The sequence below is a fragment of the Neltuma alba genome, unplaced genomic scaffold (assembly GCF_004799145.2).
Source record: "Neltuma alba isolate B1F8T4 unplaced genomic scaffold, ASM479914v2 tig00012402_pilon, whole genome shotgun sequence".
Classification (NCBI taxonomy): Eukaryota; Viridiplantae; Streptophyta; class Magnoliopsida; order Fabales; family Fabaceae; genus Neltuma; species Neltuma alba.
The window spans coordinates 348,181-361,102 of NW_021636895.1; the positions used below are offsets into that span (position 1 = coordinate 348,181).

A 12,922-nucleotide genomic window follows, 5' to 3' on the forward strand; every position below is an offset into this window, starting at 1 on the left:
AATCAAAATCAACTCACTAAGTAAATCCTATATTAAGGACCGGAGGAATAACTATACTTTTGTGTGAACAGAATGAATATTAACTCAATATCCTTGAATTACAGTGATGGATTCCATTTTCTTCTTCACCACGGCCGTTGCAACCAACCTCGACATTTCAATCATCTTAGGTCAATTCTTCCTACCTAAACTTTTTGGACAAGACTTGTTATAAATTCTTGTTTGAAAAATCATCAACATCCATATAAAATAAAACGTACCATTTATAAGAACATATACTATTCATGAGCTTAAGACAGTGCGACCTTTTTCACTTTCGCATTATCATTTTATAACTCTTTCCTACACGTCCCAATCAGTTTTCAAGAAGCCCTGGCGTAATTTATTATTATTATTATTATTATTATTATTATTATTATTATTTTTTCATAATGCTTCTCTCAACGACTTCATCTCCTTCCCTTTTGAGGAGAACAAAGCTTATCATATTTTTGTAATATAGAGATAAGATAATCTTGCATGCAATAGGACGCTTCTATGGAAGATATCCACTAGCTTCTATGGAAGATATCCTCTATCGTCTGTTTTATCATTGCAAGGTAATAACAGTGAAAAACCTGAACAAAACACCACCACCACCCCGCCTCATCAAACACACTATTTTTTTTATTAGGCACGAGTATATTTCTGTTGAAAACAATCATATTTAAAATACAGTCAAATATCAAATGTAGACATTTTTTTAAACAGAAATTCAAATCTTGATTTGCCATACGTTATGAAGAATTAACTTCTAAACCCGAACCTTGTTAGTAAAAACACTATTTTTACATGGAAAAAAAGCTTACTTTTATATTGCCAGCATAAGACGCGCCATTCCCTCCAGCTTTTCCGTGGATGTTAAAAGGATTTACGGGTTCTTGGTCGACATTTCAGTTAAAAAAAAAAAAAAAAAACCCAATAAGAGCATACATGCGCGCGCGCGCACATATATATAATATGCTCTCCAATATTGATTGATACGTTTCTTCTATCATAACGAAGCATTTGAAAGAGCTTACAATGATGATTTACCAGCTCGTCTAATAAAAGCCTAAAAAGAAAAAAATGAAGGCGCCAGGAGAAAGCCTAGTCAAGCCAGCGAGTGACACCATCTTCGCCCACGGTTGCCAGAATCTCCACACGGACATTTAAAACAGCCTAAATCATTATCAATAAGAAAAAAAGCAGAGGGGAACTTATGTTAGCTCTCCGTAGAATGGTTTTAATCCACATCTCTACTAAAATGGGTATAAACTATAAAAACATGCTCATCTTTGAAACAACTATTTCTATCAGCCCAAGAGTTGTTTGAACATGGAAAACTTACGGATGAATTTCTACAGTTGACCAGCCTACATTCCTGTGAAGAACCTTCAAGTGTCCAACCCTCCCACACATCAAAACTGTGACTGGCAAACACAAATTCCATTTTTTTGTTGATCTGCAAAATGAAGTGAACCTTCATAAGTATACAACTGTATAAGAAAGAACTTAAATTAAAAAAGCCACATGTCTATCTGTCATCCATAAAAATGCTTGAAAACAGCAGTAGTAGGGCATGCAAAAGCAATTGGCGTAATTTATTCTCTTAAGAGAAATCTCCATCAGATTGAGAAACTCTTAGCAATATAATGTATATTTTACCTTCAACAACTTTCCACCAGCAGCGAGAGATCGCAAACCAATTGTGTCCTGAAGCAAAGCAGCTAGTTGGCATCAAATTAAGACAACCAGACACCATTCAAATTTATTTTGATACATAATGAAATACTAAATATGCAAAACAGAATAAGTTCCCACAAGACAAACCTTGCTTCTAAAGATGACAAGAAATTGTGCAGCAGGGTCTCTTTTTGACACGTTTGACATGAGCTCAAGAGAACAATCTCCACCTTGAACTCTTTGCCTTGAGACGTAGAGTGCAGAGCAGTCTCTTGCATATAGAGCAATAACATATCCATCTCTCAACAGTTCACTACACTCTCCATTGAGCCTCATGTTTGACTTCAGTAGTTGGTTACTAGTTGATTCCTGCACATATTCTACTGGAGTTTTTCTACCTCTTGAGTCTTCAGGGGAAACAGCTGGAGAGCTGGAGCTCAAAGGTTGATCAGTGCCACTCATAGCAATATCTTTTTCTCTCCGAGACGTATTTTCTTCATCCAGTATAGAAGGATCTTCTGATTTTAGTTGAGACTTTTGATGTGCATGCCTCCTCTTAGCCTTTTTACCTGACCTGCTACGTCTTCCTTCAGATCGGCCAGTGGTGCTTTGAGTCAAACCAGAAGATTGGTACTGGGAGGAAAATTTAACTTGATTATCTCCTTTACTCAATTCACGGCAAATGTGAATATCATCTGTCTGCTCTCTGATAGAGATCTGCAAAGCCATTTCTTTGTCTAGTTGATCCAATTGTTCATTCTCACCACTAATTTCCCTCTCCTCTTCATCCTCATCCCCGTCAGATGCAACATTTTTTGGAACAACTCCGTCAAGAAAGTATGCTTGCAATATAGATATAGCTTTCTCCCTTATCTCCATCCAAACTTCTTCACTGTAATCCGCACTTCGCGGCAGTATTAACACATTAGGCATCTCCTTTACCTGAAGGAGCGCACACAGCACAATAATCATTAATGTCAGCTTGTTATCAAGTTCTCCGTTTGTAACAGACAGTAATGTATATACAACAAATGTTATAATAAGCCCATTAATGTCATCAACTTTTCCGCTTGTATATCTAGTTGCTTTATACTCCCTCCGTTCCTTATTATAAGAGACGAATAACCGAATTACGTTGATAAAAAAAACAGTTAAAATTAGTTAAGAACAATCAATGTGTAAAAAGTATAATCTTTTTTCCAAAAATGCCCTCATTAATAAGGAGAGAGAGCATGAGAGAGAACAATTAAATTATTAAAAGAAAGAAAAGTGAGAGGGAGGGAGAGTGTGAGTTGGAGACAATAAATATGGGTAAAATAGGAAATCAACACAAAAAAGTAAAGACAACTTTTAAGTGTCTCTTTATATATAAAAACATGCCATAAGCATCAAATGTCTCTTATAATAAGGAACGAGGGAGTATTAAATTTTCTCCCATTGCTATTGCCCTGTAGCAGTACTTGGTTTTAACTTTTAAATACACCAGCATCCTCCTGGCCCACTTTAGTTATATTTAACTTTCCTAACATTCGCCTTTTTTTTTTTTTTTTCAACTTATTTGGGATTGATGGTGTGATTCATACAACATCTCTGCATCTACAGCAGACATGGTGCTGTTGATCACAACTTAAAAAAGGCCTACAGAAATGTCCAGGTACGGGACACAGGCCACCATCCCGCATAAAGATTATCTGTTGAGATTACCGACAGCAAAAATTACCACACAAATAAAACTTCATTACTTCAAAATATTATATTAAACAAGGGAACATCCAAACGTGTGAAATCATGCAGAATGTGCTATTTATTAGCGTGCGAATGGAATCCATTGAGTATTATAATTCTGATTGTTTATGGGTTCCCCTTTTAGATTCAGAGCCTAAGGTTTACCATACCCATGCTTCCATCCATTGAGGTCCTTCTGCACCATCCAACGCACATCCAGCTAAGGTTCCATCAATCAAAAGCTGCTTTACAGCACAATCATCGAGGAGCTGACTGCTACCCGTATTAACAAGAAAAGCTCCTGTAGATACATTTAAAGATTATAGGCTCCAGAAAGAAATAAATACCATAATATCTGCAATAGATATAAAGGATCTCAGAATAATAAATATGTACATACCAGGCTTTACATGTTGAAGACATTCAGCATTGATAATCTGGATGGTTTCGTTTGTTAGAGAGCAATGAAGTGATATAAGGTCACTTGCAGCAAGTAAATCGTTAAGAGTATCCATCCTTCGCGCTGCAGACGGGAAGTTTATGGAAGACCGGCCAACCTTTTCTTTTCCCTTAGTGAAAGGTTCAGGACAATATCAACAAACAAAGGCTAGAAAGTCAAAGAGCAGGATGTATAAGACATATTTAGAAACCGATCACGACGGGAAAAAAAATTCCGAGGAAGTAATGATCTATAAAAGTAAAAGCCAAGCCGAAAAGAAGAAACTTTTCTCATTCTAAATAGTATAAGGCTATCCGAGTCCAAAATTATTGGATGCGAATCCAGTCCAATTTTTAGGATATATATTAGCACGCATACTTACAGACACTGAGACACAGACTACCACTTTTTGGACAGAGTATCTCATTGTTTACTCAAAAGTAATTTTTGGTGAACACTCAAAGCTTAAAAATATTCATACCCACTAATCGTCAGTTAATATGCTTCTAGTGAAATTCAAACTGGAAATAATGGTTCTATTTCCACCAGTTAATATAACCAATTTTATAAAGTTTAAATAAAGGAGGGATGAAGGTTGCCTAAAATAAAAATACCCTATGACAATAGTAATGCTAGTTTATAGACGAAGATACCTGTGGAACATCGAAATAAAGCACATTCATTTTGAAAGCCAAGCTTCGAGTGGCCAAAGACCTAGCCGACGCGGATCTACCCACGATTCCCAGAACCAGCCCACGACAGCGTCTCATTCCCCGACACAGCGGCTGGACCGAACCGAGCCAGCCAGAAGCCGAGAGGGGGTGGCGAGAGAGAAGGTGAGTTCGGCGGAGCAAGCCAAGGATAAGCGCCATAACGGTGTCGGCGATCTCCTCGGCGCGCGAGGTGTCAACGTGTACAAGGCGGAGGCCGAGGTCATCAGCCAAGGCGGAATCAACAGAGCGGTCAGCCGAGCCAAGGCAAAGAATAAGCTGGTAGGGACGGAGGCGGCGTTGGGCAGCGCGGGGAAGGAAAGCGAGAGAATGAAGGATTACAGCGGAAGCAGACTCTACCTTGCCTTCGGATAATCGGTTGAGGGGTACGTGCTCAACGACGGCGACGCCGGCTAGGGATTGCTGCTCTAAGGAGCAATCCTCTATGCAGTTAAGGCTGACCACTAGGGAGAGAGACGTCGGGTTGGCACGGCGAGACATCGGCGCAGAAGAACAATTGTCGTTCTCCCCCTCTGGGAAGATCATCAGTGTTGCTGATTTACCGTTGCTCATGCCGGAAGGTTATGGACGTAATTTCAGGCATTTCTGAGGGTAAAGCTATACGTAAGACTAATTCGACCCTGAATATAAGGTTTTTATACAAAGGGAGAAGTACTCCTCCGATCCTTAATATAAACCATTTAATTAATTTGATTAGATTAAAAAATTAGGTAAGTTAGTTAATTATAAGAAAAGTGACACATTTTTCCTAAAACACCATAATCATCTTTTTTAATACCCCATTTCCCTCTTCTATTTGATTATGGTTGAGGGAGTATCTATATAGGTAATTTAAAGAAAATTGATAAATATGAGAAATGGGTCTTATATTTAGGACCAAAATCAACTCAAGAATTGAGTCCTATATTAAAGACCGGAAGAGTAGTACTAATAATAATAATGCTGTAATACATACAAAATTCTGGGAAGGCCTGATCAAAAGGACAATAATAAAAAAAATTCCAGGAATACATTTTAAAATTTATAATTTGATATTTCGGAGTTATCTTATGTAACATTTTAAATTGTGCATCTCATGTCCCATATCTTAGGAGTGCATGAGCCGCTTAAGTTGTAGTTATAATTTTCAATAATTAATTTTAAGTTTTTCAGCTCTCAAGCCTTATTCTTTTGATTTAGCTGTAAAATATAAGTGGCAATTTTTTCCAAAAGCTCAAGTGCAATTAATATTCTGAAATATTTTTTCAAGTGAACATTTCAAAATTATTTTCAGACGCGTCTAACACTCAACATATTTTGTTATCGTAGTGGATGTACTTAAAAAAATGTCTTAAAATACTTGATCCACCACAAAACATTAACACCCAAAAAAATACTTCAACAGATGCACTTTAAACCCCCCCCCCCGGATTTTCACATAAATCATCACATTTTGATTAGTTGACTTTTGCTAATGTTAGCAGAATTAAGGCCCTTGATTAATATCTTAAAGTGTTACTGTGCTTCCATTTGGTCCAAGGTTTCATTTTCCTTTGTAAAGCTGTCGTATCAGCAGACTTTCGTTACCATGAATGCAAGGGACAGAGTGAGTTAGAGAGTAGAGACAAAAAATGGGTACGATCCTTTTGGCAAGCACACCCATGGAGAGCTGCTAAAGGTCACTTGCTAATGATCCTGTTGGATGCAACTTACTTCTGCTGCAAATCAAGGGACTGTGGAAGCTGAAGGCTTAAGTGGTGGAGAGACACACCCAAATTATGTATGCCTGCCACCTATGCCATATTTGAAGCCACCAAGCAAGCAACTGATATTCCATAAATGCTGTACGTTGTAGGAGCCTGGTTTCTAAGGGGAGAAAAACTATGTTCTTTTACCATGAAAAACAGACAGTATGTTACCTATATATCCCTACAAAATTGCATCACATCACAGTTAAATATACAACACCACATGTCAAACAGTAGAAACACCATTCTTGTTCACAGTCAAAAACTCTCACAAGCTTGTGCCCAACATCTTCAAAACTCCTTTTGGGTTGCTATCTACTCGTCAGCAGAACTCGCAGAATTGCATCAAATGTCTGATACACAACTTCTTGGGTACATCATGTCTACACAAGGTTCACCATACCCATGAATAGTAATCATGCGGACAGATTAGAACCTAAGTTGAAGATATCTATACTGAAGAAACTTTTGTGATCTTTCTTGACAGTATCTAACTTGCTTCTACTTCGATCCATTAAAATAATTTTTCAATTCAAAGTTCTTCAGCCTAAATATCTTCAACTGTAATTTTCCCATAAAAAAAAAAAAAAATACTACCCAGCATGCAGATATTGTTTGGTGCTCGACTCTAACCTTCTATAGATATACAGACCGAGCCAATAAAGACAGACATAAGCATGCTAAGGAAGTGAATCTCAATGAAAATTCTGACATACTTACATACGTATTTGTAATTGGCTCCATCTAAATATCTATAATAGATGCGGTCTTTCCAATATTTTAAACATGCTCACACGACTACTCAGACTTGGTATGGTTTCCCTTGGTCTTAGTTTATGCTCATGTCCTACAAACAGGTCCCACTCACAGTCTCTTCTCCAAAAATTGTGGGAGTAGAGCTACAAAAGAGAAGGATGAACAGCCTCCACTCGTCTACAAAACTTAGGCTTGCTTGGTATCTTTAATTCCTTTTCCAGGAATATCCCACTCTTGTGTAGACTTGACAACCTTTGTTTTTTCACTTCCCCATTATACTAATGTAATAAATTAATAATTAGCACTTCAGAAATATCTCCTCCTAAAGTTCCTCGTTGTTCTCTGATACGAACGCATGAGCAATCCAACACCGATTCCAATGCCTAGGCACATCCCAAGACCAATACCAACACCAACTCTAACACCAGCATTAAACCATGAAAGCTGTCCGTCCTCACCAGGATACAAGTCTTGAGCGTAGAAATCATTCTCCATCTTTCCATACGCCTCATAATCATCAGCTTCTGACCCTGAGATCTGCACCAGGAAAACACCATCAATTGCATCCAGATATCTGAAGGATAAGATATTGAAGCCATATCTACGTCCCAATCCTTGTCTCCAAACTCTATGACATTAAATATCATGATTAGGCCAGCATATACTCCCTCCGGTCCTTTATATAGGATGTTTCAAACATTTTTCACACAAATTAAGAAAAGTCGTTATATTGTTATGTTTGTTCAAAAACATCCCAATATTCCCATTATACCTCTATGAATATAAGGAAGACCTCATACGGTCCTCTCAACTTACAAGAAAGTTATTAAAATTATAGGGTACAAATAGGACATCATTTGATATTTTTAGTAGGCGTCTTATAACTTGGACCACTTTTTATTTTTGGAAGGCACCTTATACAAGGGGCCGGTGGGAGTGACTCTCCTACCCATATCTCCACCATGCGCAGAGTCAATAAATTCCAGGGCATTAATCACAACCATCATTCTGAATAAATATAAGAGAATAAAGAACAAACTTAAGCAACCAAATCATAATGGCGAGCCTTAGGTGGTTTTTGGCGAGTGGCATTATAATTTAAATGCTTAAAAACATATTTATAAGATATTGAAGATGAGATAGATAAAAATTCAAATGCTAGGTTGATTAAGAAGATTAAACATAAAACAAAAAGGGAAAGATCAGCGTAAACTTTTCAGAAATCTCACTCTCAAACAACTTAGAGCTTACATAGAGTTAAATATGTTTTCTAGTAAACTGGAAATTAAAATATTTGTATCTCAAAATCCAACTAAGTCCACGTCGTCTATAATCCTCAACCAGTGCCTCTGGATTTTAAAAGCAGAGCCGTATTACCATGCTCATAAACCATTGGTATGTTATCTTCTACTAAACAGCTTATTGAAAATGAAATATTTTTCTTAGATTAGGATTCAGCCAAATCGCCATAGTTAAAGGTCCATCACTCCCCATTAGGTATAATGAAGGAATCTTGCATATTGGCTACTGAATAAAACAACACCGAAATTCTCAAGAGAACAATGTTAACCATTAATGTAACGGACCAATAGCATTAAAAAAAAAACCCCGGCTCAAACTCGTAAGACATACAAAATCAACTCAGCTTCAATACATTATCCCCCATTTGATTTTCAACCGCGATTTCTTCTTAAATCTTTTCAAGCAGTTAACTTAAAGATGTTTCCTAGTACAACACCGCTGTCCACTAAATCGCAGCATTCACTTGGGAAGAAATATGCAAGGATGTATTAAACAGAGCAAATTACGTTTTACCTAGCTAAAGGATACTCACTAAATTGTTACATATATGTTGGAATGTAACATAACAATTCCCTCTTCCAAAGCCTGTCGGTGATGATTATTGAAGCAACTTTATCTGATAGGAAAACTTCAGTTTGGTTTTAAAAAGTTCGGAATGTTTTGAAATGTTCTGAAGTTTATGAATAGAAGGATAAAATTTAGTTTCCACGGTCAAGGGGAAAAATGCTATTGTGATAGAACACATAACATACCAAAAAATAAACTGCATAAAAAATATGTCCAGATAGCCAACTCCCATAGCCTAGCTTATGCACTACTCAGAAAGATATCATCGCAATTAAAGCAGTTGGCAATACCTGCAATTTACGCTGGCGAATCAACCCGTTCATACTCTTCTCTTCCTTCCCTACTTCCTCATCTTCAGGAATGGCATCCAGAGTCGCATGTCTCGGCACTCTCCTTCTTGGACTCATTTGTATTGTCTTTGTCAGAATCACTGGCATACCGGAGCAACATCCAGCAACATATACCTCAATGGCAGGCGCCGAAACTCCAAGCTTTGGCTGAAAAAACGCCGACGAACCCGACCCGATGGACATCGCCACATGACAATCCATACTCCAACCTGTCTTTGAATCATTCCCTTGCTCCGCATTCCCATTCGTCCAATCAGCACCCATTCGCTCCAAAGAACCACAGAGAATCAACCCATCATTCTCGTACACCTCAAATTCCACGCTACCCGTGACCCGGATGTTATCGGTGCTCACATAGGTGACCTCCGACGATTCCTTGTCGACCCGATCCCGACGGAGCGTCAATGAAGCTGTCTCCGACGGGGGCATGCGGGACCCGTTCATTTCCAAAGAAACCCCAATTTCCCGCCGAGGATGGCAGAGCTTAAGGTGGGCGGGGACGCTATCGATGACACAAGGAGATATTCGAACATAGAATAGCCTAATTTCGAACCACACGGAGTGCTTCATAGATAATCCATTGAGGAAATTAAACGAATTCGAGGATTTGCAACTTGTTTCGTCCTGTGGATCCATAGGAGATACAAAATCCTTAGGAATATTGAAGGGCGACGATGGGAAATTCGATGCCGGAAAGCACTTGGAGGAACAAAAAATGGAAACGAACTCGGGATACCAAAATTCTTCGATGCTATGTTCCTGGGAATTTCTGTTTTGAATTCCCGGGAAAGAAGAGAGTATGCTACGGAAAAAAAGGGCTATGTCCGAATTCAGAATTGGGAATTTCAGGGCTTTGGCTTGGCGTCTAAAAGATGAATAATTTTTTTGAGGCTTTCTCCGAATCGGGTTGGGTTCTGGGCATCGGTAGTGAAGACAGGAGAACTGCAAGATTGTAGCATTAGTAGGAGTCAGAGGCGCATGGAGAGAGAGGAACGTTTGACACGCGTCATTTGACCAAGACGTGTTATTGCCAGGACACATTTCTTCAAGGAAAGAAAATAAAAATTCTTTTTCGATATAATTTCTCTAAAAAAAATGTTGTCGTTAATTTGAGCACAAGATGCTTTCAATTTGTGTCTTGGCATAAAATAATAATAATAATGCAAGTTTGATTATGTCCTAAAACTTAATGTTTTTGAAAAATATTTGTCATTTTCAAATGCATAGCATAAATCCTTGAAATAAATTATCATGAACAATATTTTTCGATTAATAAAAATAGTGATCAATTCAAGGGTTATATAACACTTGTTAATCAATAAATAAAATTGATATGAGAATATTATTAATATATTATTTGATACTTACAAGAAAAATCATATGATTCAGTAGCACACAGCTGGTTTTTCATGCAATATTTGATAAACTAAAATACTCATTACTCCAGCTATTAAAAAAAAAAGCATAAGCCAGAATAAATGTAAGAATATTCCATTTTCGAAAAAAGAAGTTTTTAAGGAATAGGGAAACAACGACAAAATATCTGGCGTCATGAGAAGATATTTTTGCAGGCTCGGAGGCGGCCGGAGGACAGTGGCGCTGGCATTGCAGGCGGTAGAGGGATTATACAGCCAAAATTATATTTTAAAACTCGGTTAAGATTGAGATGATCCAAGTATAATTAATTTTTTAAAAAGGATAATATTATTATAAATTATAAAGGACAATACTTGGATCTTAAATTATTGTGTCAAGCTGATCGGATAATTTGACGCAATAAATATAATATTGTTCGGTACCTATGTTTTACACCCATTTGAAATTAAATCCTTATCCTATCAAGACCTCATAATAATGAGACTGGTTTGGCCCAACTGATTGTCCTAAAAACAAGGGTATTGGCGGCGAAGCTAAATGAAAAGATCACGATCCAAGATGATGAACAGAGTCACTCCTTTTTATATTTTTCTTTTACTGTGTTGAATGTTTAGAGCTTTTCCCCAAAAACTGAAGGTCAGCTCTTTTGGGCCATTGATGGGTCATACCTTTTTGGGCCTATCATCTATGGGTCATGCAGGGGTCACAAGATAATGTTGATGGGGAGCTAAGATCCCAGCATCACGCTTGGATGTATGTCTTTTTCACGCATATCAATTCCATGAAATTTTAAGGTCCGTTTGTTACTTCCATGCCGGTGGGTGTCCTTCATATTTGAGACACTGTCAGATACTAAATGTAAGTATCTCTTTTAATAAGAATTTAAACTCCAGCTTGTCACATTATAAGAAATTAATTTCTTTCGTTAAATTGGATTCTTTCAAAACCTCGCATTCTTAGCTCAAGTACCTTGAAGAAGGTTGTATAGGCTATTGAAATAGAGCCATCCCAATCCCATGGATTGATCCATTTTTAATGGGCTGCATGTGTTAGCCCCAGCTTCGAATTCCGTGAATCTCTATCTAATTAATTTTCGTTTTAGAAAAAAAAAACAATAATAATAAAATAAATACGTCGTCTCCCAAATTTGAGGTGATCAGAATGTGGGCCCATATGGGAAATAGGGCAATCATATATGGCGGGCTTGCATGCATGGTCCAAAGCGCATCAACTAATTTGGTCCCCTCCCTCTCTCTTTTTTTCAAAATTATTATCGTTGCTTTTGCTTTGTTCATGTGGCCATGCATTTGTCCCAAGCCACTTCAAAAGTGAAACGCAAAAATATGAAGGAAAAGAACAAGAAGAGGAAGGAAAAAGAATTTGGGGAAAAATTTACCTGGAATATTTTAAAAGAACACTTCTTATATTTTCTGATATTCAATATAATAAACTTTACAGTTTTTTGATGTTATTTTTATCAAAATGGGCAAGCCATAAAAGTAGAAAGGCTGGCCCGCCGTCCAAAAAAGACCCACGCGTGCTAAACTTGGAAAAAAGTACTACGGTTAAAGAAGGTAAATTAACTACATTTAAATTTTATCATATAAAGATATAAATTTAACATTTTCAAACAATAAAAAATTATTTCAGCTGAACTTAATGTTTTACCCTCCGAATTTATTTTATTTTATGAAAAAAAAAAAACTAAGTATAAGATTGAAAATCTCTCCACACCGTCGTTTTGAAGCTAAACTCAGCCCCATAATTATTCGGCGAGTATATACTTGGGAGGTCCAAGAGAGAACCACAAATAATAGCTGAACACACTGTTCACAAGTAGAAGAGCATATTTGTGATTAGAAAGTTGCTTATAAGCATGTGGCGCTTTCACAATATCCAACACAAAATCTTTTATTCCCATTTATGTATAAAACCCCCTTTTGAATTTGCATCTTCCTAATTTATCTTGTCTGACCATTATTGGCAAAAAAAACGACAGCCACTAAAAAAATTGAGCTAATCAAGGTTCATTTTATTTTTTTTAAATATCGTTTCTATTCTTTAGCCGTATTAAAATAACAATATTACTTCTCAACCTGAACATGGGATCGTGATTTTAATATATATGTGTGTGTGAGAATGTCAAAATAAATATGGTTTATTCAGTGTACGTGAATACACACTGAAACATGATATATTCAAGTGTGAATATTGCATTGGTTATGCAGCGTGACTCAAATTATG

At 37.1% G+C, this 12,922-nt stretch overlaps 1 pseudogene; it reads right to left on the bottom strand.

Moving 5' to 3' along the window:
• Positions 1 to 989: 989 nt before the first annotated feature.
• On the bottom strand, positions 990 to 10,235 carry LOC114726788 (C-terminal binding protein AN-like; annotated as a pseudogene).
• Between the last annotated feature and the right edge of the window lie 2,687 nt (positions 10,236 to 12,922).